Source organism: Callorhinus ursinus, unplaced genomic scaffold, assembly GCF_003265705.2.
Source record: "Callorhinus ursinus isolate GAN/ISIS: 27379988/994484 unplaced genomic scaffold, GSC_fseal_2.0 scaffold7, whole genome shotgun sequence".
In the NCBI taxonomy this organism is placed as follows: domain Eukaryota; kingdom Metazoa; phylum Chordata; class Mammalia; order Carnivora; family Otariidae; genus Callorhinus; species Callorhinus ursinus.
In genome coordinates, this window is record NW_027397069.1 from 12,021,883 (window position 1) to 12,027,882 (window position 6,000).

A 6,000-nucleotide genomic window follows, 5' to 3' on the forward strand; every position below is an offset into this window, starting at 1 on the left:
TTTCCCCAACCTTTGAATGTGGGCTGTCCTTGGACTTACTACGATCAGTAGGATATAGGAGCTGTGACACCATGCAAACTCCAGAACCTAAATTTCACCTTCTTAGAACTCTGTTCTGAACCTGCTCTTAAGAAAACCAGCCCAGTGGCGCCTGGCTGGCTCAGTCAGAGGAGCATGTGATTCTTGATCTCAGGGTTGTGAGTTTGAGCTCCACGTTGGATATTACTTAAATAAATAAATACACTTTTTAAAAAATCTTAAAAAAAGAAAGAAAACCAACCCAACAGCATTGCAGGAAACAATACATTTTTATGTCTCTTCTCTTTTTTTTTTTGTTTTTTTTTATTTGTCAGAGCGAGAGCACAAACAGGGGAAGTGGCAGGCAGAGGGAGAAGCAGGCTCCCCCTGCTGAGCAAGGAGCCTGACACGGGACTCGATCCCAGGACCCTGGGATCATGACCCGAGCCAAAGGCAGACACCTAACTGACTGAGCCACCCAGGCGTCCCAATTTGTAATGTTTCAAGAGGCACTAAGTTTGGGGATAGTTTGTTTCATAGCAGTAGAGAATTTATACAACATGCCTCTAGTTTTTAACCCTGGTCACTATCTCCTTTAATTCTACCAGTCATCGGTTTACTCACCTATTAAGCAAAAGTGTTTTAGCAAGATTAAGGTGTCTTTCAGTGATAAGACTCAAGGCTAGAACAAAATTGGCCCTCTCAGTTCCATTCAGGGGAACCCCCCCCAGTGTTCACAGACAAGATGACAAAAAGAAAAGGATTAAGTAGAAACTGAGATTGTTCTGTTTAGAAAGAATATTAGAAAAAAAAAAAAGCATTAGATAATATTGGTCCAAACCCTTCATTATGAAGATGAAAGAACCAATGGCCCCAGTTGTGAAAGGATTTGTCTAACACCATAGCAAGCTAGTGGCAAACTCTGGTACTGCAATTTCTTCAAAACAACTGCTGGACTATAGCTAGATCCATGTTTGATCCCCATACCGTGTGTTCACCCTGATGGTGTCTCGACTCAATACCTTTGCTCCCCCAGTGAAATGCCTCAGCTCCTCCAACTAAAACGGTATATGCCAGGAGATAGAGACACTCAATGGATTTATGAAGAAAAGGGGCTTGGAATTAGTACAGACAGAACCCAAGGTGAGAACAAGTCAAAGGAGGGAATGGGCTAGGACACAGTAAAGAATGATATGCATTTTTGGATAGCTTTCTTTTTTAGCACATTTGCTGCTTTATTTCAAAAGCCAGTTGTCCTGGGAACTCCTTTGGCTCTAAACAAAAACAAATTCTATTGATAAAAGAAAAAAAAATCACACTGAATTCAAGTAGAAGAACTGGCTTCTCTCAGTCTTTATTAATTTTGATATTTTATATTTATATAAAATTATATACAAAATTATATTTATAATTTTGATATTAGTATTGATATTTCATTAAAAATTCCCCATATTTAGTATTTATATTGCTAGTCTCCTCTTTGATATTTGATAAGTGAGGTGATTAACCAGAATGAGCTTTATATCTTCTGTGATAGAATTTTTTTTCAAGAAACCAAGACCACCAGCTCCTTTCTCAGGCGGCTGCCGAAGATGGCGGAGGGGCAGGTCCTGGTGCTTGATGGCCGAGGCCATCTCCTGGGCCGCCTGGCGGCCATCATGGCCAAACAGGTGCTTCTGGGCCGGAAGGTTGTAGTCGTGCGCTGTGAGGGCATCAACATTTCTGGCAATTTCTACAGAAACAAGTTGAAGTACCTGGCCTTCCTCCGCAAGCGCATGAACACCAACCCATCCCGTGGCCCCTACCACTTCCGAGCACCCAGCCGCATCTTTTGGCGGACAGTGCGAGGCATGCTGCCACACAAGACCAAGCGAGGCCAGGCTGCCCTGGAGCGCCTCAAGGTGTTTGACGGGATCCCGCCGCCCTACGACAAGAAAAAACGGATGGTGGTTCCTGCTGCCCTCAAGGTGGTGCGCCTGAAGCCTACACGGAAGTTTGCCTACCTGGGGCGCCTGGCTCAGGAGGTTGGTTGGAAGTACCAGGCAGTAACAGCCACCCTGGAGAAGAGAAAGGAGAAGGCCAAAACCCATTACCGGAAGAAGAAGCAGCTCATGAGGCTACGGAAACAGGCCGAAAAGAATGTGGAGAAGAAAATCGATAAATACACAGAGGTCCTCAAGACCCATGGACTCCTGGTCTGAGCCCAATAAAATTGACTGTTTATTCCTCAAAAAAAAAAAAAAAAAAAAAGAAACCAAGACCACCAGAAAGGTTACTGTTAACAAAAATTAATGAATTAATCAGTAATCACAATTATCGGATCCCACCAACCTAATAAATTCTGATCCCAGTTCTGTTATCATATTAAAAAAAAGTTTTATAGGAAAGAGGAATGTGATTACCTCCCTCAGAAAGATTATCTGATGAAAGAATTCAGTACCTCTTGAAATTTTTCCTGAAAATGATTAACTATCATCGTGATCACATATATGCCCCCAGCATACAAGGCTGATTAAAAAATATGACTAAAGAAGCCAATTAAACAAGTGAACAGTCTACTAAAAATCTGCCTTTCTACGCAAAAGATAATAAGATGCTTATCTCTATTTTAAATAAGCCTCTTCTAATGTAATTTAATTTTGCAAAATTAAGTGGAATAACCCCCCTTCCACTACTGTGGGGAATTAGAGAAATGGGAAGAATAACACTTTTTCTGATGGCACCATTTAAAGGGTCAAAGCCTAAGTCAAGAGTTTGCTGAGGCCTGTGCCTTGCCTTCAGTCTTCCTTACCTTTGGGTTCTTCTTGGTAACTAAATTTTGGGTTGTTTGCTTTTTCCTCTTAGACCAACTGCACTTCCAATTCACCCTCAAAAGATATCAAATCTTATAACTCAAGTTTTCATTGTGTGTGCATTTTTTAATATCTGTTGAGGTTAATAACATTAAAAAACAAAATAAAGTTTAATTGTTGTAAAGGGGCCGAGAAGTCTAAATGGAGATCTTCTAATGCCACAAGGTTGTCATTTGAGCTATGAGGAAATAATTCTGTCTCTTAGCTCATAGGAGAAATCTGAGCCATCGCCCAGGAAAATATGACAACTTTATAATATCTAGATGATTCTATGGAGACAAAAACTATTATGTATTAAAATTTCCAGTAAGAAAGCTATATTAAGATAAAAGTCTATTTAACAAAAAGGGAAATTTTTTAAACATACATTTGTTTTCGACCAAAAAGCTCAAGTTAACTAAATAGTTCATGAAACAACAGGCTTTAGAGACAGAGAAAGAACAATTAGCATGATTAAGCTGATTAAAAAAAAGGCTACAAATGCCTTTAAGAAACATTATCTCAACATTATTCCTTTTTTTAAGACAGGTATATTTGTAAGTACACAATTTCCAGAGCCCAACCAAATCACTGGGGAAGCCAGGGGTACGAAGTAACCAAGTTCTTGATTTATTTCTATTATGTTGGAAAAATAAGTCGAATAATTAAGCTTAGATTTACTTCTCCCAGAGCAAACTTTGTGTGAAGTACTAACCCCTGAAAAAGATCAACAGGAGCAAATAGATAGAGAAAAGTTCATTTTACATGCATTTTAAGGCTGTTAATTGACAAGTATCCGAGAAAGCCTTCTGGATTTGGAGAGCTTTCCAAGAGGAAATCAAGCCCCATGATGGCTGGAGTGGAGCCTAGCGTTAAGAACATGAGTCTGAATTCTGACCGAGCGGGCCACTCCAGTTTCTCCAACTTTTTCCAGACTCAGTATATTTTGTGCATCAAATGCAGTTAACTTTATTTTTTATTATTTTTTAAGGTTTTATTTATTTATTTGATAGAGAGCGAGACACACGGAGAGAGGGAACACAAGCAGGGGGAGTGGGAGAGGGAGAAGCAGGCTCCCCGCTGAGCAGGGAGCTCGATGTGGGGCTTGATGTGGGGCTCAATGCGGGGCTCGATCCCAGGACCCTGAGATCATGACCCGAGCCGAAGGGAGACGCTTAACAACTGAGCCACCCAGGCGCCCCTGCAGTTAACTTTAAATGTCATTAAATATTGGCGATAAAAGGGGCCCCAGACAACACCTCATCCAGGACCCTCCTTTTACATACAGAGTAAGAGATGACGCTGTAAGAACAAGAAGGTGAAAGGTCACGCCATGCATCTGGGACTGAAGCATTCAGCACACTTGAGGTCTACTTTGAGGGCTCTCTCACTTGCACTGCCCCTGCCCTGATGAAGTGGGCTCAGCACTTGCAGAATTAATTAGAAGCAATAACTGATGTACTATCTTAGAGTGAAAAACAGCAGAAATGGCTCAGGTTTCATACATACTTGCACTCCTTATTAGCACTGCTATCCTAGCAAGTTGTTAGAAATTCCCTAGGAGCTGTAAAATATAATGGCAAAGACCACCCAGACTCTTCTTTTAACTTGTCCCGTGACACTGGAGTTCTTCCTTAACCTATCTTGGATTCATCATGCCCCCTTTTCTCAAAGGGCTTTGTGAGGATTAAATGAGATAAATCCGTAAAGTGCCAGATTCATAGTAGACACTCAGATACTGGTTTCCTTCCCACTGCCTCACTGTGAATTTATTCACGTGCAAAATAAGGACAAAGCCTACTTTATATGATTAGTTGTTTCTTGTTAATGGGTATTAACCCAAGTGATATATAAGGCATATAAATAAATAACTAAATACAGATAATCATTTAAAATATCAACACACAATAAACTAGCCAAGGTTTGGTAAAAGCTTACAATGGAATGCCTTTCCTTAAACACACACACACACACACACACACACACACACACACACACACACACTATACACACTACCATTCATTGAAGAAGAAGCAAAAATGTTCCTCAGAAGTTGACTTCTCTGCAGCTCTTTCAGCATGGGTTGAGATTCCCGGTAAAACCTTTCTAACACCCTCTCTCTGGTTTTCTAAATACATTGTGTTAAGAGAGCAGATGCTAGTGTTTGAAACAATACATATATATTTTGGTGCAACATCACAGTAGTTGAGTTAATAAGAGAAGAAACTGTGTTAATTCTCCATTAGAAAAAAAAGAGAGATGATGGTAAATTTGTCACATTCCACATTTCATGAGATGTTGTCTACTGCACTTTGGATAAAATCCTAAATCCAGAGCATGACCTAAAACAACCCCATGTAACCCAGACTCCACCCTCTTCTCCAACGACAATGTTCCCTGCTCTCTCTTGCTCATTGTACTCACAGTGGTCTAGTCCCACTGGATTTTAACAATATTGGGCACCTACTATGTGTCAGGTGCTATTCCAGATACCAGAGATATAGCAATGAAAATATAAAACACACAAACACTACATAGATAAACATCCCTGCCCTCACAGTGCTTAAATTCTGTGCGAAGAGGCAACAAAGAAAAGAAAGAATTCCAATTTATGATGCTGAAATGCTATTTAAGAAAAACAGGGAGGAGGGTGAGCTGTGTATGGGGGTGTTCTTTGAATTACCACCAGAAATCAACCTCTTCCCACCCCAAGGGCCTTTACAGTCCTCACCTTCCCCCACCTCTGACTTAATTCCAACCATATCAAACAGGGACCCATCCTTCAGTCTTCAACTTTCCAGATCAGTATTAATCCTTGTTTCTGTCCAAACTTTATTTTTGATCTCAGGCCATTATCACAATTTGCAGTTGTTTCTATGATTATTTCTTTAACACTTTGTATCCTCGATGGACTATAAAATGCTATAAAAATAAGGTCCTCTGTGTGTGTGTGTGTGTGTGTGTGTGTGTGTGTGTGTGTGTGTGTGTATATTAGCAAGTACCTAACACCAAGCTTTGTTGGTACTCAGTGAATAAAGTGTGTTGAGTGGTAGAAGGAGAAAAGAAAGAGAGGAAGGAAGAAGGGAACAGGAAAGAAGAAACACAAGAAGGAAGGAAGGAAGGAAGGAAGGAAGGAAGGAAGGAAGGAAGG

At 40.5% G+C, this 6,000-nt stretch overlaps 1 protein-coding gene and 1 pseudogene across 2 annotated transcripts in view; one reads left to right on the top strand and one right to left on the bottom strand.

Annotated features, from left to right (window-relative positions):
- The window catches only part of GPC6 (glypican 6), a 1,079,188-nt gene that overhangs the window by 921,762 nt on the left and 151,426 nt on the right, over window positions 1-6,000 (bottom strand). The gene's annotated exons all lie outside the window — the stretch shown is intronic.
- LOC112826593 (large ribosomal subunit protein uL13 pseudogene) lies at window positions 1,591-2,266 on the top strand (annotated as a pseudogene).